The sequence below is a fragment of the Melozone crissalis genome, unplaced genomic scaffold (genome assembly GCF_028551555.1).
Source record: "Melozone crissalis strain CALT ecotype California unplaced genomic scaffold, PUWL_Pcris_2 ptg000014l_1, whole genome shotgun sequence".
NCBI lineage: Eukaryota > Metazoa > Chordata > Aves > Passeriformes > Passerellidae > Melozone > Melozone crissalis.
The window spans coordinates 16,629,123-16,657,018 of NW_026535792.1; the positions used below are offsets into that span (position 1 = coordinate 16,629,123).

A 27,896-nucleotide genomic window follows, 5' to 3' on the forward strand; every position below is an offset into this window, starting at 1 on the left:
GGAGGTGGCTATAAAAACCCACAAAATCTGTACAACTCTGTTTGCAGCACAGCCTCACAGTCAACAGATAAAAGATTTATTCTCATTGAAAAAGACAAAAAGAAAACCATAAAAAGCCTGGCACTGGGCTGCCCGCCAGCACCGAGAGAGAGGAGCGGGTAAAGGGAATAAAAGCTGGCATGAGCAGGCAGCTGTGTGGGGCTGGGTTTCTCTGAGCATCCCAGACACAAAGCTGGCCCCTGGAGGGCAGAGATTCCACCAGGAACTGCAGCCTTCAGCAGTTCCTTCTTCCCCTTCCTTCTCCTCCTGCCTGTTTTACCTGCAGCATGAGGCTCCACAAGCCTTAGGCAGCATCTTCCATTCCTCCCTGCACAGAAAGAGGCTCAGTAGCTCCCTTGGCACAACCCTGCCCACCCTTTGCTCCCAGTGCTGGTGCCCCCCTTCCAAAGGGCAAGATGGGGCACACAAAGCAATCAGTCATCACCTCCAAACCCCATGTTGGCTGCTTCGGCCGAGACATCCTGCACCTCCTGCACACCTCCAGTGTCCTGCAGCAGGACACAGACCTCTGGCCAGCCAGCCAAAAATCCCTTAATGGCAGCACCATTCAGTATTTTAACAGGTACTTTCAAGAATGCTCTGCTATCAGGCAGAATGTGCAGTGTACTAGACTGTTAACAATTTGTGGTTTTAATTAAAACCTCCTTTATTTATAAAAGATGGCTCTGAGTTGATGGGTTTGCCCTGAAATAGCACAGCACTGCTGGAGATGCTCGTGTCACATCCTTCATTCTCACCCAATGTCATCTCAAAGGGACCAAAGTCACCATGCTGAGCTCTCAGCCCCGTGTCCCCAAGGACTGCAGGGACAAGGACACCCATCCTGCCCACACAGCACCCAGTGCTGGGTGTCACCACCCTAAGGCAGCCCACATTCCCTTACTGCCAGTCAAGAGCTATCTGCAGGTAGAACAAGGCAAAAAATTTGAAAAGAAGTATTTTTAGATCTTTTTTCCTTTTTTTGTTGGTGTGGTTTCCTTAAGAAAACAAGTCTTGTGCCATCACGTGCTCCACGTGTTGTCTGTCTACCCTAATTACTCTCCAACTCAGCAGTCAAATTCAACAGCTTGTGAGTGACAGCTGAAAATCTCAAAGTTATTAAATTCCTGGAGGTTTCATGGAAATAGCCAGGCAGACAGAGTGGAAAGGTCTTCCTCAGCTCAGCTGAGCCAGGCTGCAGCAGGAGTCTGGGTCTTACAAGGCACCAGAGGATCCAAATCGGAGAAAGGAAAAGCACAAAAGCCCTGATGATGCAAGGAAAAGGCTGAATCAGAGGATGTAGTGTGCTAGATATTGAAATCAGCCAATCTTCAAGTATTAGCCCCTGGAAAAGCAGCCTTCTGTAGTGCTGAGTGGCGTGTTAACAACCTGTTTTCAAACAGGAAACACAATTTCCATGGGAGAATCGGGTTTTCTGGATGGAAGAATTAAAATATTCAGGGGAAAAAGAAAATCATCAAGCACACTTTTCTTCTTTGGCTCAACACAGACTGACACATTTCAGGTGACTAAAAAGACATCTGGGACCCACCACAGAAAGTGTGGAAGCATCTCCTGCATCAAATTTTGCTGGGCAGGGGTCAGAACTCGTGTCAGCCTGCTCTGGGTGCCCCCAGGAGAGCTGGCCAGGGACATGGAGCAAAAGGAGAGCACAGAGTGGAGGCAGCAGGGCAAAGCCTCGGGCTGGCTGCTGCAAAGGGCTTTGGGTGGCGCAGGGGATGGTTTTATTTCTACGCTGACTATGAAGCACCCACTTAGAGACGTTTCGAGACCTACTTGTAAGACCAAATAAAAATATCTCTCCTGCTTCTCGATTGTGAGATCTGGGAAGGAGGCTTCCAAAATTGGGTTCTCTCCCTGCCTGCGCAGAGGACGGGGTTGTGACACCACCGAGGAGCTGTTTGTAGGTCTCCGTTTGCAGGCAGGCAGCCTCACCCTCCCTCAACCAGGGCATCTGCCTTGCCCAGCTCCCCGTGCCCGGCAGAAATAGGACTCTTTGTGGGCAGAGTGCGGTCGGTGGCACCGCACTGCATTGCAGCGGATCTCAGCCATGTCCCCTCGCTCTGTGGCCCTGCTCTGCCCGGACAGAACCCACAGGGCCGGGGGGAGTTCCCCCCATCCACCGCCTGCCCATCACAAACCAAAGCTGGGCGAGATGAGGCGACGCTTCTGAACTCCTTAGCAGGGGGATGTTAATGAGCGCTGAGCAGGGTGAGAAAAGCCCTCAATCGTGTTAGCTCCGCTGCCAGAGCTGATGAACATCCCCGGAGCGCCCCGTCCAGACACACGGCGGGGCAAGGAGGGAAAACAGCCCTCAAAGGCACACTGATGATCCGTGCTTAACCTCAGAACAACACCTTCTGCGAGCTGACGGTGCCTAGGGCATGGGGCTATCCCATCCCGCCCATGCTGCCGGCACGGGATGCTCTCCGTGAGCGGGAGGAGCCCGGGCTTCCGCTGCTTGCGGCAGGTTTTATAGTGGGAACTCGGGCTGGAGCTTGTGTAACTCTCCCATGTTTTTATGTTTGTTTGGGGTTTTTTTTTCTTTTTTTTTCTTTTCTTTTTTTCCGGGGCCAGGCAAGTGCCATCTAAAGTGTAAGCACAAAAATAACGATTTTCCTCAGCTCAGCAGCCACGTGAGCTCGGCTTGGCCCTGCCTCCCGAGCGCTGTGTGCACACACATGTGCGCTGCTCCGTGACACACCGGCACATTTGTTACGGTGACAGCCTGCCGCTCCCCCTTGGGGCGAAATGTGGTTTAATTTTTAGTATAACCTTAAAAAAAGGAGACTAGCAAAGCTGCTCTGCCATAAATTTTGTAAGTGGCATTTATTTCTCGGTGCATTATCGCTAGTGATGGACAAATCTGGAATTTAGGGGAGCGGCCATCTTCTCCTGCCAGCTCCAGTGTGATGAGGTGGTTATCCTTAGGCTCGGCTGGAAAATTTCCATTGCCTGGAAAATCTCTAGATGCTGAGCTCTCTTCTCCCTTCAACATCTCAGCACAAAACGTAGCCCCTGTGTGCCTTAGGGGGCTCTGGGTACTTCTTTGGGTGTCTGGAGACCCCGTCTCTAAGGAAGCTCCCATGGGCTGGATAGCCCTGAGTTTCCCACCCAGTTTCCTACCCAGTCTCACCAGCTCAGCCCATGAAAGCATCTCTGGTGTGCTCAGATCCCTGCTCGTCCTCCTGAGGGATGAAGAGTTTGCTTTAAGGGCTCATCAGATCTTCCTGGTCACTGAGATGAGCTCCCTGCTACCTAAGCCTGCCAAGTCTCAGTTTGAATACAGATAAAAGATCTCAACAGCTGGGTGTTTAAAGACAGGACTAGAAATCAGGCTCTGCAGAGTCACACCAGGTTATTGCAGCTCCCTGGAGCTGCCTTTGGGGTGTGCCAGGGAGGATGGTGCTTCCAGCTCTGTCCAAAAGTGCAGTAGGTTCAAACCATTCCAAATCCCACACAAACCATTCCAAATCCCACACAAACCATGCCCAACCCTTCTCAAACCATGCTCAACTCCCAAATGCTGAGGTCAGAGGAGCACAGGTAGGGATTCACAGCACAGCCCTCTCCAAAATGTGGGTGAGGGGTTTTGCACCACTGGGTGCCAGGGTGAAATACCATTATTTGTGTCCCAACAGATGAAAATGCAAGATGCCACTAAATCCATTACGTCCATATGGATTCTACAAGAGACAGAGGGCCAGGACATGTCCAATTTACTAGACCCAAAGAAACTCTTCCAGTTCCTTCATACTGACAAAAGATCAAAGGAGCAGTTGTTAATGGATAGCAAAGTCTGATGGAATTTGTGGCACAGTTATTTGCACTTAGGAGAAAGCAGGCTGGTGTCAGCCCTGCCATGACAAGTCCTTGAGTGTTGCCCTGCCTGCTGGTACACAGGGATCTGCAGGGTCAGTTACTCTGAATCTCTAGGGAACAGGGCCTTTCAGAAACTAAGACTTGGGCACCTCCAACTGCAAAGTGCTTCTAAACAGCCACAAGAGGCTTTCCCCATGCTCTCACAGAGTCTGGAAAAACCTTTTCTCTGGGCACACAAGTGCTTCCCTCTGCTGAGGTGGTTCAGCATCCCTGGAGCATCCCATGTGCTCCTGGGGATGCCTCTCTCAGCCATTTCTGGAGGGTGTTTGGGCTCCCTCCCAGCCCAGGGGATGGTAAATGCTGAGCAGAGCCAGCAGTGCCTGCCCAGGCCTGACTCTGGCAGGAGGTCCTGCCCTGTCCCAGCCACCTCTGGGAGACCTGGGACTGACCCTCAGCACTCCTCCTCACACAGCCCAAGCAAAGGCATCTCTTGGAGTCTCCCAGCATCGATGTCCTCTGCCCCGGGCTCTGCCTTCCACCCTCTCAACACTCTCTGGAAACTCAAGCTGTAATTTCCTAGGCTGTCTGACCAATTCTTGCTCTGGTGTCACCACACATCTCCAATTCCCCATGTCACATCTCAGCTGCTTCCCAGCTCCTCCCTGGCCTCTCCACTCAACAGGGGGCTCAAGCCTGTCATGTTTTGGCAAAGGGGTGCCTATAAAACCTCAGCTACAACCCTGACCTAAAACAATAAGAGCATAGGGAAAAAATAAGGCAGCGTCAACAAGTGCTGACCACCAGGACCCATCATCATGTCACCAGGGTTAGGGGTAGCACCCATGGGAGCCCCTGCCTTGACAGCAGCTCACTCTGAACATGCAACTGAGCCAAGAGAACTGTAACTCTTCCTCTGGGCTGTCTGAAGGCTGCATCATCCCCCAGAGGCCCTGGGGGAGTTGAAATAAGGATGAACATCGGGTCAGACATGTCTCCTGCTCACATCTGCCTTTCCAAAGAGCCTGGAAGCAGTCACAAGCACAGCCCAGCCCCAAAATCCACTCTGAAGCATGCAGGTGAGGAGGCAGGAGAGCTCCTGGGCCAGCACAGCAGGCTGCAGGGTCTGAGGATGAGGCTCAGAGATGCTCAGACTGAGCTCTCCATTGTCTCTTGCTCAGCTGCCCACGACTGCTGGTGCCCAGGGGCCAGAGACCCCACGGGGCCCTCAGAGGCACAGGAGACCAAAACATCCCTTCTCCCTCCTCAAAACACCCTGTTTATCTGTGCACCAGCTTATGGCTGATCTAAGGGAGTCCATGCCCTTGTGAGTTAAGATTTAAAGTTTTAACAAAAGCCACTCACTGTTTTGTCTGGGCAAACTGCTGGGAGCACCACCAGCTCAATTTTATGGATAAAAGCCTCTTTTCTCTAAAAACATGGGACCAGTTCTCCCCATGACAGCAAAACGTGAGCAACACAGAGCTTCAGACTGCACAGGACAACAGTTTTCCAGCATTTCTGCCAGGCTATGAGGAAAAAACCCACATCCAACAACATCTGCAAAGAGAGTTGGTGTGAAACCCTTAGAGACCAGTGGGCAGAGCAGGTTTCCAGCCTCTTCCAGCAGCTGGGAGCACAGCAAAGGATGTCACCAGTCACTGTACAGGGCATCTGTGTGTTGCTTTGCTTTGCTGTCCATTATTATGCACCTCAAGGAAGCACCTGCTGTGCTGCCAGCAGCTCCAGGAGAGCAGCCCCAGTGGATCTCTTCCAAGGTGCTCCTATCGACCATGGGGGACAAAGCAGTGAGGAAGCAGACAAGGAATGTGTGACTTTCCCATCGTGCAGGGACTGCTAGGATTTGCTGGAAGGCATCCAATTAGTTAACGAGCACTCCAGAGCTGAGTCTGGTCTGGAATTAGTAATTAATTACCACAAGACAAGCAAGGGTGTCTATATTGGAGAAACCCACGTCTGTAGGGATGGACTTAGGAAGAGATAGTTTGCCCAGCAAACCCACACTGAAGTGAAGTGGAGAGGAGCAGCTGGCAAGCAGGATGATGTGGATCCCAGAAAGATGCACAACACCAGGAGCAAACATCACAACTGGCCCCCATCCTTGACATTCTTTACAGGAACTGGTCCAGCTGGAAGCCCTTGGCCCTGGAGCTGGTTCTCCAAGCTGATCCCAGCCCATCACAGGCAGTGAACGCTTTGCTTCTGATGAGCAAAACTGGAGTAATGAAGTGAACAAGACACATCAGCCTGGCTGGCTGCCTCCTCCTTCCACCATCCATAAAGACCATAGCTTTGGAAATCTTGGAATAATCCTCATATCCATTTCCTTCACTAGTCTTCTGCTCTGGGTTCCTGAGCATGATCCAGTGCAGGAGGACTCATCAGCTTCCAGGTCCGAGGCATCTCAGAGGAGCCAGGCTGTCACCAGCAGCATCAGCCCTGGGCACCAGCAACCTCCCACCAGGTTCTCCTGGTTGAAAATCAATGGCTGAGCTCTGGGGAGGAGGAGAACGTGTCCTCCTGAGCACTCACTCCCAGGCCTCACAGCTCCTTGTCCCCATATGCCTCTCTGGAGCATGTCCCCATGCGGCAGGAGCTGCGGAGCAGCTCTGCATCCAGCCCCTGTGATAAATTAGCCAGGGATTCAGGCATTTCAGCACAGCTGCCTCATCCTGTGCCAGCATGACAATGTGATTAATTTTGGGTCCAGATGAAGCTCATTTGTCAGAGGCACGTGATGGCTGTGCAGGCTGCAGGGGCGTGCGGGGAGCCCCGGGGTGCAGGAGAGTGGGAGCCCAGGCAAAAGGCAGCAGGCAGGGAGGGAGAGGGAAGAGCCAAGCCCGGGGCTCTCCTCTCAGGAAGGCTGTTTGCCACATTGGCTCATGATTAAGCATGCTGGGGAAGAAGAGCCCATGTGGGAAGAGAGCTTTTATCTCTGCTAACACACATGGCCACGTCTGGGGAGAGATGTGCAACGGGAGGGGTGTAAGAGGATTGGGGAGAAGAAGCCATGAGCTGATTACCTTGTGTCAGGAGAGGCAGCTCTACCATCATGGCCACTTCTCCCCCACTGCCCCCTCCACTTTCTCCCCTTTTTGGAGGACCAGTGGGTCCTGTCTTGCCTGTCCCCACTCTGAAGCTATAGACACTTGCTTTTTGCTGCTGGAGGGAGTGTGGCCAGAGCTGTTCCTGCAGGAATTGTCTGGGAAGACAAAGCTATATGTTCACTTCCCAATGGAACACAGCCCTGCCACAGAAAAATCTCTTGATTGGTTCATCACCCTCTTGGCTGGAGTTTCTCCACATGCTGGAATATGGCAGCGCTGCTTCCTCAACACAGCACAGCTCTCCCAAGGGCCTGAGCTGCTCCCAGCTGGGGCTGCCAAGGTCACGAGCAAAGCATCACGGATGAGGAGTCTCTGCACGGCTTAGGAGTGAGGAGAAGCTTTTGGGGTAAGCTCACACCATGCCTGATGCCCTCCAGTGAGATGGATGCACAAGGAGAGGACATCAGGGCAGCTCCCTAGACACCAGGATCCACAACCTTCCCTTGCCCCCTGCCATGGTTAGATATGCCCAGACAGTGGTGTCCCTGTTGTAGAACAGCTCTGTCTCACAGCAAGGTCATGCCAGCAGCACCCCAAAACCCTGAGATCACTGTAACAGTCCTCCCTTCAATAAATTTAGGCCACAAGTAGTGAACTATTTGCAGCTAAAGAAAAGAAAACCCCTCAAGTTCAACAAGGCCATGCAGCTTGGGACATTGGTGGCAAATCCTTGAGCACATGGCTAATGTCAGTGCCTTCCACAGGACCTAATTACCAAACCAGCAGATAGCATCAAGCAAAGAGGCTGCTTTTCAGATAAATTAAAAAAAAAAACACATCAAGAGGACAAAGGTGAAGATGACACAATACATGGTAGCCACACTGACTGCAATACACCTCTGCTAATTTACCTCAGCACAGAACCAGGACCCTTTCTGCTGGGTTAAAGGTAAGGTTAGAAAACCCCTGGGGACTTTAGAAGTGTGAAAACATCAAACACTGAATGGCACAGGGACTTGAGCCTGAGAAAGCCCAGAAATGTTATCTTTCTACCCACTGGTCCCTCAGGAGAGTCAGCTGGGTGGCTGGTGGCAGAGAGGGTGGCCTGAGAGGAGCACATTCCTGGAAAGGTTACAGGTGACAACACTAGCTTGCAGCCAGGACTGCAGCTTCTGACATTCACATTTCTTCCAGGGCCTAAATGCTCCTCTGAGCCTGGCTCCTGTGCAAAGATCCCCAAGCAGGTTGTGCTCTCCTTCCACCCATCAGTTCACCTTCTTATTGTTCCCCTGAGGTCCCCTGAAGTCACAGCCAGTGGAAATACCTCCCAGCTTTTATTACAATCACCAAAGTTTTCAATTCCCATCCAACAAAGATTACCCAGGAAGGATTACAGATGCCCACACGCTTTCCCTTCATGGACTATGGGAGGGCACTGATAGACACATCTCAGTGTATTTTCACACACAGGGGAAATAACTCTGGGGTGAAGTGCAGCAGGAACTGGCTCCTCAACAGGGGCACACTCAGGCTCTTCCACCTGCCTGGGGAGCAGTGGTGGTGCCCAGCCCCAGTGCCCTTCCAACCCCAGGTGACACTTTCACAACAGACTCAGTGAGGAGAAAGCAGAACTGCACTTACCAGAGCTGAAGCCCTACAAGGACCTGCTGGTGATGCAAGGAACCTGGAAAGGAAGAGAAGAAGAGATGTGGTTCAGTGGGCTGGCTGTGGTCAGCAGCAGGGGAGTGTTGGTGTGGCCCAGCCCTGAAGGGGTGGATGGGGCAGCACGTTCAGACAGGGCTGTGGCAGTCACCCACCCTGGCATTGCACCAGGACCATCTAAATTGATCAGGGCCACCTAAATCCACCCAGCCCTGCTTGCCAGCCTCTCCAGGTGCTCAGCTGGTGCTGGCAAAGAGGAATTCACCAAGGGATTAAGGAGCCATTCCCATCATTACCATCCTGGTATGAACACTGGGCTGCCCCATCAGTGTTCCCCTGTCATCAGCTCCTGGAGCACGCCATGCAAATCTGTGCAAGGAGTCACAACAACGCACCTGGGAAACCATAAATATCTGTGAAACATCTCCCCATAAATCCACAGGAAGAGGAATTTATGGTGCTTTCTTTGGAGATTTCTCTGGGTGTTCCCTATTAAGCCATTGTGCTTGTTTGCATAAGTATTCCTCAGACAGTAAAGTCTTCCCTGCCATCAGTTATCAGCTCTGCAAACAGGAGCAGCACCAGGCGTGGGACTCACAAACACCCAGCTGTAAAGATGAGGGACTGGCTCCTCACCTTGTGAAGAAATAAAGGGTATTAATTGCTTAGTGCAACCACAGCACACTCCCAGCAAGGACAGGGTGAACTGGCAGCCCTGACATGTACAGAACAACTGAGAAAAGGGAAATGAGCCAAAAAACTCTCTGTATGCTCTCAGGGTGTGCCACACAATGGCAAAGCTATGGAAAGAACAAGGATTTTTCACATCATTGGGGGGGAAAGTATCAAGGGGAGAAGAAATACACAAGTGCTGGAATCAGCTCCAGCTACTCAGAGAAATTGCTGTAATATATTGTCCAGCCACAAACCAAGGCCACTACAGAAATTAAGGAAGGAAGTGCCTTGCCTGATATAGCAGCAATGAATACATTTGTTAGTGATAATACATCAGTTACCAGTCTGGGTAGAAGCCTTTCCCACAAGAAAGGCTGACACAGGGCCTTTATTAAAGAAGGTAATACCCAGTTAAGACACCTACTGATCTCATCTGATGAATGGTTGACACAATACATCATATATATGCAGGAGGGGTTTGAAAATAACAGAATAAGCTGAATGGTATCAGCCCACACATCTAGAAATACAGGTCCATTATATACTACCTGGAGATGACATTTTAATTAACATGTTCTCGTGAAAATACAAACTGGAAGCCAAGTGGGAAGCAGCATATACCATCTTACTATGTTCCTATTTTGCTGTTAAAAGTTTAGGAAAAGAAAGATGGATACACCATTCTCCCATCATGCAGGTGGTAACTAGCCAGCCAGCTGACAAATGACTGACTCCTGGAAAAACTCTCACATCAGCTAAGAATGAATGGGGCATCTCACTGCTCTTGGTATTATTGACTCTGTTACTGCTACAGCATAGCTAAGGATAAAAATGATGGATGATCCGGATTAGTGGAAATTTAACAAATCCAAAGGGAAGATAGTTTTCCTAGATTATATAGAAACAAGGCTCCCAATTCCTGAAACACCTGACAGAAGGCTCTTGCTTTCTGGTGTCCATCAGATAAGGTTTATAATTTAACTGGGCAGAGGTAAGCAGAAGGACAGGTCTCATTGCCCTGATAATACCAGCTGCTGCTCAAGACTTAATACCAGTTGTTGTGTGATGACAGATAATAGTTTAAGAAGTAATAGTATACAATTAACATCACTTGTGAAGTGTTGACCCAGGAGTGATTACCCTTTCCCTGCTCATCCCCCTTCAAAGCAAACAGGGAGGGATGCAGCCAGTATTACAGGGACAGGATTGGGAGCCCTAAATGGTATAGATGTTGAAGTGTTCCTAAGTAAACTAAGTGCAACAACAAGTGATTTAAGCATATTAGAGCACCCATTGCAATCCTCTCTATTAGCACTGGGGACTAATCAATGGCTCTTGTCTGATATATTGCCTCTGTGGGAGAAAATTAATGAGAAAGACCACCAGCTGATTGGAGAGGCACTTGGAATAGTCCAGGGCAATCTTTCACCACACTCAACTGTGGATGCACTCCACACTGGCAGAAATTACAAGGGTAGGCAAACACAGCACCTTACCCACAGAGGTTTGAAAAGTAGCTTGGGACAGCACAACTGGAAGAGAATTTCAATCCTGGTGGTATTTGGCCAATTATGACCCCATTAACAACAAGGTCACAGATTCTCTCTTAATAATAATATGCTTCAATATACAGCACATAGCCAATTGCTGCACTAAATCACAATGCAATCATCCTCTTTCCCATAGAATATAGAGTATGGCACCACAGAGTGGACACCAGGGGCAAACAGTACATGGGAACAACAAGGATTCAACTGTAACACCCTTAAAGCCCAAAACACATCTTGACACTGAGTAAAATGTTTCTCATTTTGAAACACATGCTGATGAAATCCCTGCAACTGCACTTATATATATTGGAAAAGGATATGTTTTCTTAAGGGCCCTTTGTGGTTTGATATTAGGAGGTGATACTATTGCAGATACAAGTAATCATTTGAATATGTGCATTCGTAACTTTAGTGGAATTATAGGGTATGATTTTAATTATACAGCTCCTGTTACGTCCTGCCAGTTGTTACAGTCTAATTATACACTAGTTAAAGACTTGTTACCTACTTCAACTGGAATTAATCTTAATGCTGGTAAGAAAATTATCACAACATGATGACTTACATCAAGTATTAAAACATGTATGAATTGATAAAGAGAAACTATCATCACTGTCCACCATAATGGGGATGAAATGTGTTCTGTGTTCAAAAGAGGAAAAAGAGATGGAGAACACACTGGTGGGAAGCTCTCCCAGGGTGGTCACCTACAGCCACAGGAATTCATAACCTCCTGCTCCACCCAGTGGTAATCGTACTAGCTTTGAGTCTATTAGGTCTGGTGCTTGTGATCATTCTGTATATAAGATTATGGAAGCTGATCATGCTTTTTGAAAGGCTTTGCAAGCTTTGCTAAATGTATTAGCAGGGATGCTTAATAAAAACAAAGGGAGGGCTGTAAAGAAGTAAAGGATATTAATTGCTTAGCATAACTTGCTTAGCATTAGTAGCTAAGATGTGCTGAAGCTTTAGGCCCCACTTTGAGCAGATTTCACCCTGCACAGCTTCTGCAAGGCTGCCTGGGTTAATTGCCAGGAGAGCAGGTTGTGTTTCAGCTATGACATTTCTCTGCATGTTTAACGTGTCCCTATCATGGTTCCAATGTACTTCTGCATAGATGGGTGGGAGATGGGGGAAAATGAATAACATGTTTTCTTCCAGCATGAAATTGTGAGAGTGTCCTCCACTGAGTGCAATTACTGTGTATGTAACTTCTGTAGGCTGGCTAATACTGCTAAGTATACTGGAGATTAAGGGATTTGGGGCTGTAAAGTCCATTTCATCCATCCAGGCCTGAGCAAGGCAATGAGAGCAGGGAAAAGTCTTGCAGAAACCACTGGACCAAGCAGGGTCTGGCCTGCAGGTTCCATCCCCCCACATGCCCTTGCTGCTCTCAGACCAGGCAGCTCTGAGCTCTGTGGGGGACATGAAGGAGAGTGAATGCAGATGCCAGGGCCAAAGCACCTGCAGGCACATCCCAGGGCTGACCCCTCCCCAGTGGCTACCAAACCCAGCACACCCCATCAAGGACACTCCTGAGCCTATGCCAAGCACTGCTGTCATGGTCCTGGATGGCTGAGCCCTCCCCAGGGTGGCATGTCAAGGACACAGGGGAAGAGCAAAGGAATAAAGCAGTCATGGTGCTGCTTCTGAGAGTGCTCAGCAGGCACAGGAGAAGAGCTGTTATCCCTGAGCCAGACACCTGATAACAACACTGGAGCATTTCTGCTTTGGCCCTGCCCCATGGAGAGGGAAGGTGCAGTGCTTCCCATGGGGCTGGGCTGTGCTGCCAGTCCCCAGCCCTGCTGCACCTTGGCTCCTCATCAGGGACTTACCCTGGGGGTGCAGGCTGAGCTAATGGGGGAATACCCTACCCCAGTGCTAGGAAAAAGGAAGCCTCAAAAATAACTCTCCTACAGAGCCAGCATCCTGCCCAGGCCCTGCCACACTCCTGCCCAGAGAGGAGCCATGGCAATCTCCCCCCAGCTCTTCTAAGCCAGTGGAATATGAAGCAGAGCAAATACTGGATTGTTGTGAGGGCACTGAGGAGTGAAGCAGAGCAAGGAGAGAGCTTTGAGTAGTAAAAGCTGCCCTTATGTTATGAGCTCAGACACAGCCTTGTGCATCCCCAAGCAGCAGAGGAGCCATCTCCACTTTGATCTGAGTTTGATTTAAAATGGAGCATCCCCCTCAGCATCACCCACGGGGCAGCAGTGCAGCAACCTCATTTTCCTCTGCTTTATCCCTTTTGCCACCTGCTGTGTGCCCAAGGTCCCAGGGCCACAAACCCTGGCTCCCTGCACTCCCTGGCCATGATGTTCTGGGGCACAGCCCTCAGCTGTGGGTGCATCCTGCTCCCACTCTGCTCTGGGGTGGAGATGGGCCAGCACAGAGCCAGGGAAATGAAAACCTGCTGGGGCATAATGCCAATTCAACGCCCATTAACTTCCCACAAATCCTCCCTTCCATGGCCTTATCTTCCTCTGCCACGTCCCCTTGCTCCTCCTCCTCCTCCTCCTCCTCCCAAGCTAATGGTCCTTGTGGATGTGCAGACAAGCTGTGCAGGTACTCTTGGCTGTGCCTGGGAGCCTTTCAGGGGCAGTATCTGCAGGAAGGTCTGACAGGAGACATCCCTGACACCCCTTGGTGACACCCCTGACACCCCAGGCACCCACAGGCCATGGGATGGCCCCACACAGCACAGCTCATGGCCAAATGCTCTCCTGCTCTAGCAGACTGAATATCAGGCTCTGAACATTAACTTTTACAGCATGATATATCCCACACCAACCCACATTGCCAGGAGATACCCCAAAGCCATCACCTGATCTGGATGCAAATGGTTGTTTAAACACCCCACACAGTCCTGTGCATACAGAATGGATTTACTGTCACTTCTTGTAAAATTAGGAAGGGATAAAACCAAACAGCTGAGCAGCAATGTCTGCTGGGCAGGGGGAGGAGCAACACCAGCACAGCTCAAGGGCTTTGGCTAGACAGGGAACTCCAGAATTAACACCAGCACAGCTCACCATGAGGCATCTTTGCTTGCAGCTCCTACCCAAAGAGTGGATTTGACCTGGGAGCTCTCCTCACCCAGGGCAGCCTGGCAGAGCAATTTTGAATCAGCACTTTGTGGAAGCAGCCACGTTTCAGTGCTCCTTCACTGCAGGGCAGGAGGGGCAGGAGGGGCAGGAGGGGCAGGAAGCTCCCCTGGCAGGCCCAGTAAAGTTCCTCAGATCAACAACAGATGGAAAGCACTGACAGTGGAGCTCAGCCCAGCTGCCCTGGCTGCCGAGGCTCTCACTGCACTGCTGGCCTCGCAGGAATTCAGTGGCAGCACAAGAGCCAACAGCAGCACTGCCACTGCCCAGGAACAGCCCAGGAACAGCTCCCCACCTTGTTCCCCTGGGAGCTGCATCCATGGGCTCACAGCACTGGTTTTGCAGAGGAGAAACTTCTCCTTTTCAGTAAAGAGCCTATGTTTTACACAACAAATTGAACTCAGCCCAAGCCTTAGCATTCCACCAGAAACTGTTTGCACAGGAAGTTTGTGTCCAGCTTCCGACATGAGGAAGGGCTTTGGAAAGCAGAGCATTCCTCAAGGCAGCAGATAAATGCTGGACCAGAGTTAATGCTGGAGGCTGGAATCTAGGCAAACTGGGACTAAAATAAGCCCTGACTGCTGGACAGTCACAAGGAATATTGCAGCAGCTGAGTTAGGAACAACAGGAATACTCAGCCTTCAGCGATGTCAAGGAAAAGCAAGGCTGTTTCTGCAAAGGAGGTGCCACAAGAAACATCCCAGAGTTACAAGTGGAATACAGCTGTGGAGGGGCTGGTTTCCACCAGTGCTCCAGAGCTGTGACATGGTGCTTGGGGGTGGCACAGCCACCATGGGCTCAGGTTTGGCACGAGCCTTTGCCCCAGCCAGCAGGTCACATCCCTCTCCAGCCGTGCTGAGGCTGTGGGACAGGATGGGAGAGGAAATGCATTCCCAAGCCCATTTCACTGCCCATGAGAGCTCATGGCATCCTTACATCAGTAACCCAAACTCTGCAGCATCTCCCAGCCCTTCCAGTGAAGGGCAAGGAAAATTCTCCTCCATTGCAGCTCCCACCTTTTATCTTTAAAAACCACAACAGGCAAGGTTATAAAAAAAAGAAAAACATGACAAATAATCCAAGGAAAAGAATACAACAGCCTTTGAAACCCCATCCTACAGTTGAAAGGGAGGGATGGAGGCAAGGCAAGAAAGCCAGTGTAAAACCTCATTACCATCAGAAATCCTCTCTCCCTGCCCTTACCTCCCTGCTCATTTCCATATCATAGGGGACACAATACCTTTCTTCTCCTGAAAAACATCCCATTTTTGCAGAGCCCGGCTGTCCCCACCTCCAGCACTGACTTATGGAGCTGGGGAACAAAAGCCAGGCTCACACCTGCCCCGGCAGGCGAGGCCAGTGTGTGAATCTCCAGGCCCTTATCAGCCTCTCAGGAGCAGTTTTTACCATTATTATTATTAGTCTACTTTATCTTTTTTTTTTTACCTTTAGCTTCAAGATCCTTTAGTCAGTCAAATTACACTCAGAGTAGCAGAAGTGGAAGAAAATAAAGCATTATAAGGGGTTCAGGAAGTTATTTTCATCTCAAGGAGCAGGTAAGAAAGGTTGACAAGTCTTTATTCTGCTCTTATGGGATAATCTGTAGGTTCCCAGCTGATAGGGGGGAAAAAATTAAAAGCATCAGAAGAAATTGCAAGAAGTAGTAAAACTGAGGCCTCTGCATAAATTGAAGTAATGTGCAGCTTGGCTGACAGCTGAAAGCACTGGAGGGTGAAATGTCAGTGCCAGGAAGGAAAGGGGCGGCCACAGGGTGCGGGCAGGGCTGGGCAGAGGGTGCTGGGTGCAGGGCAGGAGGGTCACTCAGCCCCCTCCAGCTGGTCTTTCCTCATGCTAAGTGGACCTGTCACATCTTTCCAGTCCAGAGCATCACTAACAGAGCAGGCGGAGAAGGGAGGGGAAGCAAAGCAGCTCAGCCATCAGCTGGCATCCCCCATGCTGCCCTGGATCGCTGGATTTGTCCTGCTCCTGTCTGGCTGCTCCAATAAAAGCTACAAGCATCAAGTCAGCACAAGGAAAAATTTTCTGCCCAGACTTCAGGCTCTCATATTTACACACACAAGGCAGGGCCCTGGGAGCTCCCAGCATCCGCCCAGCAAGCACTGAATGCTGGACTGGGAGCTGGGAGCGGAGCCAGGGTGCCAAGGAAGGGGAGAGGATCACGGGGAGAGGATCACAGGGAGACGCACAGAGGGGAGAGAAGAGGTGGGACCATCAACTCCTCTCTGAGGCATTGGCCTGTGGAGATTAGAGACTGATGCAGGCAGTGCTGGATGCCCAAGAGAAGCAGGGACATGCTGCAGGCCGGCACGAGGTAGCGGGGTCCTGAACAGCACGGATGCGTTTGTGGTGTGAGACAGCCTTTCCCCCAGCACAGAGTGAGGGAGTGGGACCCTCTCCTCCAGGCAGGGCGTGGGGGTCCGAGGCAGCCCCCTCCCAGGCTGGGGGGCAGCCAGCCCCGTGCCTCTCCGGCTGTTGCGCGCTGAGCCGCGCGGTGCCGAGGCGGTGCTGTCACCGGTGATTGATGGCATGGTTCAGGAGGAAATAAATTCCCAGGCTTTTGCAGGAGGTGAACTGGGGGGTGTATCCATCTTAAAGATGCTTAATGAATGTGCCACAGCCCGCGGAGTGGCAGCAGATACATCTCTGCAGCCAGCGTTCCCCACGCTGTTCCTGCCGAGGTTCAGGCACAATTTAACAGCTTCTTATTGATTTTATTTATGTTTCCCAGGCCCTGGCAGTGTTTAGATTGCCCCAGTCCAACAAGATCCCCATAGTCACAGAGGTGACTTGCACTTGATTTTCCCATCCTGCTCCTCAAGCCTGGGGACAAAACCTGGTGTTTGGCCAGAAAAGATGGGAGTTTTAGGCTCTTTTTCAGCTTTAAGAAAGAGGATGATGATGCAGGACAGCTGGGATGATGGTGAGCACTGGCACAGCACTGGGGCAAACACTGCTGCCACCCATTCACATCGCCCCAGCACCAAGCTCTGGGTTGTACCTTTGGAACTCAAAGCAAAATAAGGACCTTTCCAAAGACACCCTTGCAAACTTGGAAACTCCTAGCTTTTATGTAGCTTAGCACACCTTCATTTTCAAGGCAAGAAAAATGACAATCAGCAGTTCTGCATGTGACTTGGTTTTGTATTTCCCTCTTTCCCTTAGGGAAAAAAAAAAAAAAAGGAGAAAGAAAGAAAAGCAGCAAAGAACAGCAGAGACCCAGTTGACCTTTCCAGCTAAGAGACCTTGTCTGAATCACTGGATGGTAACAATGAATGAAATGCCAGTGCCCTGCCTTATAAATACCAGCTTCCTCTTGGGGTGAAATGCCATCTTCCAAGCATGGAAAAGCCGCAAAGAAAATGTCACCCTTGCCAAGGTGTGAAATGCCAGCCTGCTCCAAGATCCCCAGCTCAGCCATGGGGAGATGGGCAGGCTAATGCTGCTGGATCTCCAAACTGCTCCTGTCCAGAGCCTTCTCCAAAGCCCCATGCCATGAAGGGGACAGAACTTCAGTGTGGGACAGCCAGAGCATGAGTCCTCCACAATTACCTCCAGCATCTCAGCAGTGAGCATCTCACTACTCAGAAAAGCTTCCTTGAGGATTTGGGTTATTTCCCTTTTCCAGTGGCTGTGAGTCAGAGGGCCAGTAGGACAAACAAATCACCTTTCAGGAATGGTGGGACAAGCCAAAGCAGTTATTTCCAGTATTACCAGTGAGATGAAAAAACAATTGAGCATAAGGAGATTTTGTCATCTAAAAAAATTATCACAACCCAGACTCCTAGTTCCCAGCAAAAGCTGTTGTTGCTGGGTTTAATCCTATTTATTAAACACGGGAAATCATCCAACATACTGTCCTTGTGTGAAAAAACGCTTCCAATTTGGATGGTGATATTTGTAATATCTCCCCTACCCTTCTCAGGGCCACATTTGGCTTAATCAAAGCCACATTTTCCAGAAGCTCATCCTCCCTTTTCCTCCCATTTGGCATCCTCCTACCCCAGTTTCCCAGTACCAAAGCCCCAGTACCAAACCTGTTCCAAGTCAGGGCAACACAGCAGGAGGGACAACTTAGACCATCTCAGGGAACTGCAGGGCTGCAGAAACGTAACCAAGCCTTCCTACCTGATGAAATTATGTTGGGAAATGAATGAAGTTGCTTTTTGTCTTCTGGAAACTGGAGCTGTTCTCTTTCCCCACACCCACACCTTCTTTTTTTTTTTTTCCCATAAATGTGTGAAATAATTTCACCACCATTTTTTTTCTTTCAGTTACTCCTCCTCCCCTCAGATCTCGCCTTTCCTGGCATTTGAAAATAGCTCATGAAAAGGAGGAGGAAGGAGGGGAATGAAAGGAAGTGTGTGGGGATGCAAGATGGAAGGGAAGAGAAGGGAAAAATACATGAATACTGAAAATACATGTTTTTCAAAGCAAATCAGAATGGCTGATTGCTTTGACTCCAGAACCCATTCTGGGAAAGGGCTGATAATCTAGGGAGTTTTCTAAGGCTCTCTGCACTCTCTCAGTTGTTAGGCAACACCTAGGAAAAAAGTGACACAGCACAGCTGCCTGCACCTGCCTGTACCTCATGTGCAGGCAGCCATCCCAGCCAGGAAAGGCGACCTTCCAGGGACCCAGGTGCCATCTGTGCTCAGAGCCGACCAGGATCACTCTGAATGGATTTCTTCTGACCTGTGCAACACTGGTGGCTGGAACAGAAATGGCTGGGAAAACCTCCTCAGGTTTGATACACTGCTGGTGGAGCAGCAGCTCGGCCCCACAGGAGCCAGGGGCATGGTAAGGGGAAGGGTCTCAGCCACCTCTGGCCTCAGAGGGGCTGCAGGCTGAGGGCTGGAGGGCTTTTTTTCTCCAGCCAGCACCAGGCTGATGACCAGGATGCCCTTGGCTAGCTGGGCAAGCCATTAGTGCTGGAGCAGTTCCAGGGACAGGTTTGTGCCCGACCCCTCTCCTTGCCTGCCTTGTGGAAGATCTCCACGGGAAATGGTTTTAATGCATCAGCATCCATGTGCATCACATCCAGGGCTTTCCCCCAAGTGCTTCTCTGTAATGGATTTAGTCCTTGACCTGGAGTGATGCTGCTCTTACAGGTTCCCAGGGAATCAGAATTCCAGTTGCTCCACAGCTTTCCTGCCAGGAGAGCAGGGCAGCAGCACTGCAAATCTCCTCTCAGCCTTGGCAGTGGTGGGGCTGCCAGCACAGGGGGAGGGATGCTCACTGCTAGGGGAGGCAGCCAGGGCAGTCTTTCCCACCCACACCCCACATCTCCATTTGATATTTCTTCTCTCCCTGCACAGCACCTTCCCCCTCCTTCCTGCTCCTGTTCTCTGGGGCCAAAGGCATGCTTTCCAGCTTTTTTCTTTAAAAAGCCCTTAAAACCTGCATGTCCCTAAACCACTGCATATCTAGAAGGGACTAGAGGATTTATGTTTAGGAATTTAGGGGAAAAAATTTCATAGAAAGAATAATAAAGTACTGGAATGCTCTTCCCAGGGAGGTGGTAGAATCACCATCTCTGGATGTGTTTAAAAAAAGACTGGACATGGCACTTGGTGCTATAGTCTAGGTGAGGTGTGAGGGCATGGGCTGGACTTGATGATCTTAGAGGTCTCTTCCAACCTGATCATTCTGTGATTCTGTGATTCTGTGACTCTGTGATTCTGTGATGTTAGTAGTGGCACCAGGGGAATCTGCAGCTGGATCAGCAGCAGCAGGAAGGCTGGCAGCCACAGGCATTGCCAGCATAGCTGCTGTTGGAGCCCTGGGAGCCATGCCATGAGCAGCACAGCTCTGCAGGGATGCACTGCCAAGTCCAGAGGATGCTTCCCATCCCAATCAGGAGCATGACGAGCACTTCTCGCCTTGACAGCGTCAGAAGCCAAGCAGGGAACCACGCCTCATTCTGTGCCACACACACCAGCACTGGGAAAGCCTTGGGCTGAGCCCTGGGGAAGTGGCAGCACACTGAGGAGAGCCGTGCTGCTCTAGGGGGCTTCAGGCCAGGCAAGAGCACCCCCACACCCCCAGGAATGAAGATGGGGGGCTCTGCCATTGTGTGCAGCTCCCTCAGGACCTTGGAGGGGATGAGTTGACCAAATCCAACAGGCAGTGCTGCCCCAGCCCAACACAGGAGCCCAACAGGACCACCTTGAGATGGCAGTGGGACACTGAACACTGCTCCAGCTGAACCCCTGAGCCCAGCAATCCTCTTCTTTCCTCAGGAGATGCCACCCTGCGACGCTCTCTCTTCCCACCCTCCCACAAGGACACTAATTTTTTCCAGCTGAGCTGAAGAACAAACAAATCATCACCCACTCCAAGTAGGTGGGCTGGCCACGGCCAAGGAGAAGATGCTTTGTGTTTGGCAATGGTCCACAGAGCTAAGTCAGCAAAGCCAGATGATAGGCAGTGCAGCCACCCTTTCCAATAACAGCACTGTGACACACAGATCACTCCTGCTCCAGAGGTCTCCAAGGCCTTAGTGTGAACTCCATAATCCCTGTTTCCAGAGCACAGGAATGCTGCTTGCAAAGCTAATCATCTTCTAGGGCATCTTCATTAGCCTTAGAGCACTCTGCTTCTGGCCTCCTGCATCCCCACTGGAGGCCCTGGGCCATGTCCTGCTCTCGTGTACTGTAGTGTAAATGTGTGGATCCACACCTGAAATCACATGATGGATATTTCACTGCTGTCCAAACATGCTCTTGGAGGCTCACAAGGCCACCACTCCTTTCACTTCCAGGGTGACAAGCCCACAAGACCCCCGGCTCACCTTGTGGATGTAACACAGTTCCTCCTGCACAGCCCCACCTTCTACCTCCAGCAATCTGCAGAAATCTCTCCTCCCCTGAGCTCAACATGAGGCATTTCAACTACTGAGCCTCAAAATCAGACACAGCACATTTTACCCACACATCCCTGCATGCCACAGACCAAGAAGCAAACACTGAAATACACCTTAATCCTCACTCACAGAAACGCCTCCTTCCAGAGCAGCAAATTATTTTATTATAGGAGAAGTCCAACCAGGGACCACACTGAAAGCCCTCACAAGCCATGTGCAAATAACCACACATTAACAGCCAGGCAGGCACTGGAGAAGGGCAGAGCAATGTAGGCTTCATGTGGAAACACCAGCTCTGCCCAAGCATGGCCAGCACTGGGCTTTCCATGTGTAATCCTGAGCCCCCCATCCTCCTTCCTGCTCCCCAGCACCTGCCAGTGTGATAGAAAGGGTCCTTTGGTCCCTCTACATTTTACTCTGCTCTGGGGCTGCTCACAGGGCTGTTCATGGGGGCAGCTCTCTCTAGTCCAGCCCTGAGAGTCCACATTCCTCTGCACCAATGTGGGAGCATCAAAAGCCTCCCACAGGTTTCAACACAGAGTCCCACAAGTGTTTTAGCTTGGCCAGACCAGATTTTTCCCAGGAAATGAAGTTTTGATGGACATTTTCCAGCCAGCCAGCTAGTGCCTGCCAGCACTTGCACTGCTTGGGTGTTCCCCAAGGGTCTGGAGCAGACCTGGCACAAGCATAAAGGAGCAAATACTGGCTGGGAGGAGACTGGCTGCAAAGCTGGCAGCTCAGCCTTACAAAGCTAGGCCAGACATGGGGTTTCCATACTCCACAGCTCCCAGCCCTGCCAGGTTCTTCACTCAGGATGTAAGAGGGCACGACAGCCTCGGATGAACCCAGCTCTGCCATCACCACTGGCCTTGGATGTGGGGCTGATTAGAAGGATTAAAAACCAATTCAGCAGCGGGCAGCAGGAGGGATGTGCTGGCAAGGCCCAGGCTCACCAGCCTGTGGGATGCCATGGGAGATCTTGAAAGGAAAGAAAGATCTGAGCGGGCATCGCTGCCCGGCTCCCTCTCTAACAAGGGACAGGAACAACCCGCAGCTCTCAAAGAGCTCCCAGATGAAAGCAGCTCCATCCCCAGGATCTTGTTATTATTTCACAGATGTTTCTCACATACCTTTTCTTTACTGTTATTTTTCTATAGTTAGTCATTGCTCTAGATAAATGGGGCCTCTGTGGCTGCAGGCAGTGGGTGGCAGGAAAGGCAAGGCTGCCCGTGGCTGAAACGCACAAACACCACTGCTAGGGATGTTAAAATGTGCCACCAGCAGGTATACCCTGCACAGGACCTCAGTTCACCTCCCCAGCTCCTTCTGCTCCTCGCCAGCAGGATGGGCTTTGCAATGGCTGGTTTCTCTGGGAATTGCTAAGAAATCCCACCATGAAAAGCATTAGCAAAGTGCAAAATGTTGTGACCCAGCCTTTACCTCTGCCTCCGGGCAGGATTGCCGTAAGACAATCTGAAATCCAGGCTGAGGAGATCCTGCCTGCTCTGCCCCACATCTGGCAGTAAAAACAAAATCTCCCCCTCCTTGAAAAGGTAGAGCTACTAAAGGGCAGCAGGCAAAGCTGTGTCTCTGCAAAGCAGCCCTGAGCAGGACAGGCTGAGCCAGGGTCACCAGGCAGAGGGACCATGCAGGGATGGGTTGACTTCCTGCTCTAAGCTGGGCACACAACCTGGCCCTTGGCCTCTCCCAAACCCTGACTGAGCTTTTGCAGGATTAGTGTGATGGCTGAGTGACAGGAGAACACTAAAAGGGGGAAAGGGAAAGGATTAAAAATAGATTCCAGTTTTGTTTCAAATATTGTAAAATAAAAGGTCGTGCAGCAGCTATTGTGGAACCAAAAAGCATGCTCACATCTCAGGCTGCAAGGCAGCTCAACAGCAGATGTATTTTTCATTAAAAGACTATTTAATATTGCAGGTTCCTGCTGAAGACCTGCTTTCTTGGTTCTGGCTGATTGCCAGGGAGACACTTCTTCCCCTCCCTTGCCTGGAGGAGCAGGGATTTCCTCCCACAGCCCTGAGCAGTCCCTTTTGCACATCTCCTTGCCCTGACATCCCCAGGAGCATCTCTATCCCCCACCAGCATCCCCAAGCACTCACCCAGCACTGCAAGAGAGCCCCACATCCAGCACACAACCCATGTATCACAGCATCAACCTGGCCAGCAAAGGTAAATTAGAAACAAATTATCAGGCATTTTTAAAAAGGCAAAATAGAGAGCAGGAGCAATCCCAACTGCACAAGCCCAAGGATTGCTGGTAAAGGGAAATCCTTTCCCACTAATGAGAGACATCTAGACTTTGTTAACTCAAACTTTCTCATTTATCACCTTTGCACTGCCTCTGTCTGCCTCATGGCTGTCAGGCCATGATAATGTATGAAAAGCAGTCATTTATCCCTCAACATCTCACTCAGTACAGACACACTGTGCTATGGGAATGGATTTACCCCACGCCCAGTTCAGCTCCCAGCACAATAAGGCTAATTTAGATCTTTAGCCAAATCCTCCTTTCTCCTCTGTCCTCCTTTTATTTTGTTTTAAAGCCAGCAGGTGCTGGGCTCAGCAATTGGAAGTGACAAGCAGCTGCAGGCAGAACACAGAGTGAAAGCTTCTCCTCTCCTGCCTGCTTCTCTGCCTGTGATGTCCCCTTGGGCACCCACCCCAGGTACTGGCACCCTGGGGGCTGCACTGGAGCACCTGGTCCTGCTTGTGGTATTTCTGGGCTCTGAAAAGCAGCACAGGAACCACCAACACACAGAGGCATCTTAGCAGTGGGGCTCAACACTGCAGTGACCTCTCTGCTCTCCCTTGAGCTGGCTTTGGTGTCCCCATGTTTCCCAAACACGCTGTATTTGGTTGGAATCATATGCAGAGTGCTGGCTCTGCCTCCCACGCAGCTGTTGATTGTGCTGGGCTCTGTTTGTTCGAGATTTGCAAGAGGGGAGGAGGGAGCAGCAGGCAGCTCTGCAAGTGGATACGTGGCTAGATCCTGCCATTTTCAAAAATTAAAGAAATTGCCATTAATTAATTCTTAATTAATTAACAAAGGTTTCAACACTGAGAGATGCAGAATGCAGAGAAGAAAAAAAGGAAAATTTCCTTGGCTGCTGGACACATTTCTTCTGGTAAAAAAGCTTTTTAGGAGATTAAAAACTTCACATTCAGATGATTTTGGAGGAGGCAGGCAGAGCTGCCCTGACCCCTGGTGGTGCCACCCCCATGGGTGCTGCCATGGGTGTTGCCATGGGTGCTGCCCCTATCCTGCTGGCTCCTGGTCCTCCAGCCCATCCCAGCCCATCCCATCCCATCCCATCCCTCTCACAGGGACAGTGCCTTCGATCAAAGGAGCCGCCCCCCAAAGTCCCCGGGGCTTGTGGGTTGCTGGGAGAGGAAATATCAAACCTGTCTGGAAATCAAACAGCAGAGCCAGAACAGAGGGAAGAAAAGAAGAAAACACAGGAAACGAAACCTAAACTGACACCCTTTGTAATTGAAAACACCCAATGCGGAGAATCACCGCTCCGGGGACAACACGGCTCCTGCAGAGGAAATCCAAAGTGACTCCGGCCCCGGGCCATCAGAGAGGGCCTGGCATGAGGACTGTCACTGCTCTCAGCTCAGGTTTCGGGCCACAAGCTCTGAGCATGCAGATGCCACTGTGTGTGTGATTAAAATCCTGTGATGCTCGTGCCAGGAGGAGCGGAGCAGGCAGCCCATGGGCTCTCCCACCACCAGCAGTGGCAAGGCAAACACCTCCCTGGGGACAAGAGCCTGGCCACTGGAAGAATTCTTCCTCAGGGGTACCCAAAGCTCTGATGGAGCCCAAATCTCGTGTGTCAGCCTTAAGGTGCTGTCCTCTCTTCTACCCAGCTGGCAGCAATGAGCAACGAGCCAGAGAACCCTGCTCAGAGGTTCCAGAGAACCAGCAAAGCACAGAGGAAAACCAGCCAAAAGCCCCTGAGGATGCAGCTTCCATGGCTCACTATACCTCTTTTGAAGGCATTATATTATCCTGAAGTTTAATGAAAGCCATGTATAATAATAATAATAATAATAATAATAATAATAATAATAGGTGTTCAAATTGAAAATGGGATGCCATTTCTCTGCTCATCTGTGTGATCTCTTGCTGATCTCCAAGTGGAAGCCATACTTTAAAATATTCATGTGTGCCAGGCACTCTGCAAGCAGGACCTCTGGCAATTTGCCACAATAACCTATGGAGGAGCTAGAAATCACAGGCAACAGAATGCACTTGCAGTCCTACTGGGAAGACCGAGGCAGGCAGAAACAGAAAGTGAGGAAGGAAGGACAAGGCACATGCTCAACTTCCCTACCCCAGTCTGACCAGTCTGGGGCAGGCACCTCCAGAGCAGAGCAATGTGGCATCCCTCAGACACCAACAGGGACTTCTCAAGCCCACAAAGGAAAAGTATGGGAGCTCTTACACATGACATGAGACTTTCCACCCTGGCCTGCTCACAACTGGAGGGTTTGCTGCTGGGCTGGACCTGAGCACAGGGAGATTCACAGCCACTGTCCTCAAGCAGCCCCTGCTGCCCCCACAGCTCCATCCCCAATGTCCCAGAGGCTGCACCGTGGCATGGGCAGGGATGGGAGATGCTCTGCAGGCAGGCAGCCATGGGAGCTGGCACTCATCCTCCCTAGCCAGCTCCGTCCCAAGCAAGACAGTGGAATTAAGCACAAGTTATAATTAAGACTGGATGTTTGAAGAGAAACATAATCTCCGTTCCGTGGGATTCGCCGGCACAACAGTAATTAACGTCTCATTAACATTCGCCTAATTAAGCAGTTTATGAAAGTGGATAGATTTGCATACTGCTCCACTTCAGCTTCAGTGCATCCAGTTATATCCAGGCACCAGAATTAACCCTTCCAGGGCATTTCCAACCAAGTTCCCAACCCTGCAAGTCTTCCCACCCTCGCCCTGTGAGGACACAAGCTGCTGTCGCTGCACATCTCACTGCACAGTGCTACCCAAAACCTGGCAAAACATCTCTCCATTACCTCTTTTCTAGCCAAACACTTCCTCCCTATTACCTCTTTTCCAGACAAACCCATCCTAAATCTCTCCAACTTTCTCCATTGGTTATTTCTTTTTAAATCCCTCAACTGGTTTCAACGTTTTCCCCTAAGTCCTCAACACATTCATAAGGAAGCAAAGAAGGTCTGTAAGAGTTTCTGAAGATAGGGAGTAATGTCTCCTAAAACATTTTGTGCTACACTCATTCCCAAATGTTCTTTAATGTTTAAAAACAATGACTTCAAGACTAAAGAGATGCTCCAAATTCTGAACACTGGTTTAAAATCAGGATGCAACAGGAGCTTCCAAAAGGGTTTTACTATAGGGAATATGTTCCCTCTCTTTGAGAGTCCTCCTGTCATTGAGAGGAAAGGCAAACCAGCAAAAGCAGTGACAACACCCAGATGATGCCCTGTCCCTCTTGGGGACAGCAGGACACCATTCCCAATGGATCCTGGAGCAGCCCATCAAACAAGACACATCACACATGCAACCCTCTTGGCAATGAGTCACTTGAACTGCTGGACAGAACATTTTCCACTGCTAATACCGCCCTCCTCTTCTGATGCTGGATTAGTAAAGCTGCTGCATCCATCACACACTTAAAAAGATCATGTGCAAACCTGCCTCCCCCTGGGGCAGCTCCTGGGGGGCGAAAAATGAGCTCTCCAGTTAGTGGTTAATGCTTGGAGACCAGATGCAACTTTCCAGCAAATACAGTGGGAAAGAAAAATTCATGACACAGCCTTTCATTGAAAATCAATAAAGCCCAGACCTGCCTGTGATGTACACACTCAATTTATTCCTCGCTCAGCTCATTGCATCTTCACCACCAGCCCTCTCACATCAGTCAGGTCCTTGCTGCAGGACACAGTGTCCCTGCCCACCTCTGGGTCATGGCTCTGTGTCACCAGAGCTGTGTTAGCATGGGGCTGTCACCTCCCTGGGCCTGGCAGTCACAGGCCATGCTCCTGTGGCTGTGATCCAGCCCCACAGCATCCCTCCCCGCAGAATGTCCAGGAGTGACAGCCCAGCCGTGTCCAGTGGCAAAGGCACTTCCAGAGTTTCCTTCCATCTCCCAACGGGTTCCTACAGCTACAGCACACACTCTGGATTTGCACTTGGAACACCTCTGTCATGAAAACACATCTTAATTTTCCCCTCTCCCCAGCAGCCAAGAAACCTTCCTGAAAGTGATGATGAAACAAGCCATCCTCCTGAGCTAAGTTAGGACATCCTCCAGTCCTGCCTGAGTCCTGTCCACAGGAATCCATCATTTGTCCTGTCCTGCTCCCCCTTCCCCTCTGAGGAGGCTTTGAATTCAATGTGAGACACCCTAAATCCCTGCAGATTGAGGTGTTAGCCTCTGCCTTTAACCATTTTTTCTTCCTCTCCAAATCTCCCTGACAATGCAGAAAACAGTCCCAGAAAGGGAGGGAGGGGATGGTCGTGTCCCTGAGCTTTTCCCACCCCCAGCTAGTGGGAGACCTCAAAATTCTGGGGAGATGGAGAAACAGCTGCTCCTTTCTGATGCTGGGCTGTCATCCTACATCCCTCCTGCAGCCAAATCCTCACTGGATCCAGGAGAGCAGCTGAGAGATGCAGGCAGGGGAGAGGCAGCACTGTCTCCCCTCCCTCTATCTCTGCCTCTCCTCCTGCAGGGCTCCCACACTGCCACCCTCACCCGGAGCCACCACAGCAGGCCCAAAGAGCCGCCCAGACACCGGGGTGAGGGCTGATGGCAGCCCAGCCCCAGAGCGGCGTCCTTTGGGCAGGGCTGGCTGTGAGCAGAGCGGAGGGGAGCTGCGGAGGGTGGGTGCCCTGCTGTGCTGGGGGCTCGGCCGGGCTCTGCAGCACAGCCTGACCTACTTTCCCTGGCGGTACAGCCACGCCAGCCGCAGCGGCAGCGCGGGGTTTCTTTTCTCTCTACCACGTACACACGGCTTCTTCAAAACTGCCACTGGCATCGCGGCGGGGTCCCCTCCGTGCCACCACCCCGCAGCATTGCCT

The 27,896-nt window shown here is 50.8% G+C and overlaps 1 protein-coding gene across 2 annotated transcripts in view; it reads right to left on the reverse strand.

Annotated features, from left to right (window-relative positions):
- Nucleotides 1-27,896, reverse strand: part of LINGO1 (leucine rich repeat and Ig domain containing 1) — a 155,767-nt gene that overhangs the window by 95,329 nt on the left and 32,542 nt on the right. For both annotated transcript variants that reach the window (XM_054272457.1, XM_054272458.1), the window contains one exon: nucleotides 8,589-8,631. The gene's annotated coding sequence lies outside the window, so the exon portion shown is untranslated. The remainder of the gene's footprint in view (nucleotides 1-8,588; nucleotides 8,632-27,896) is intronic.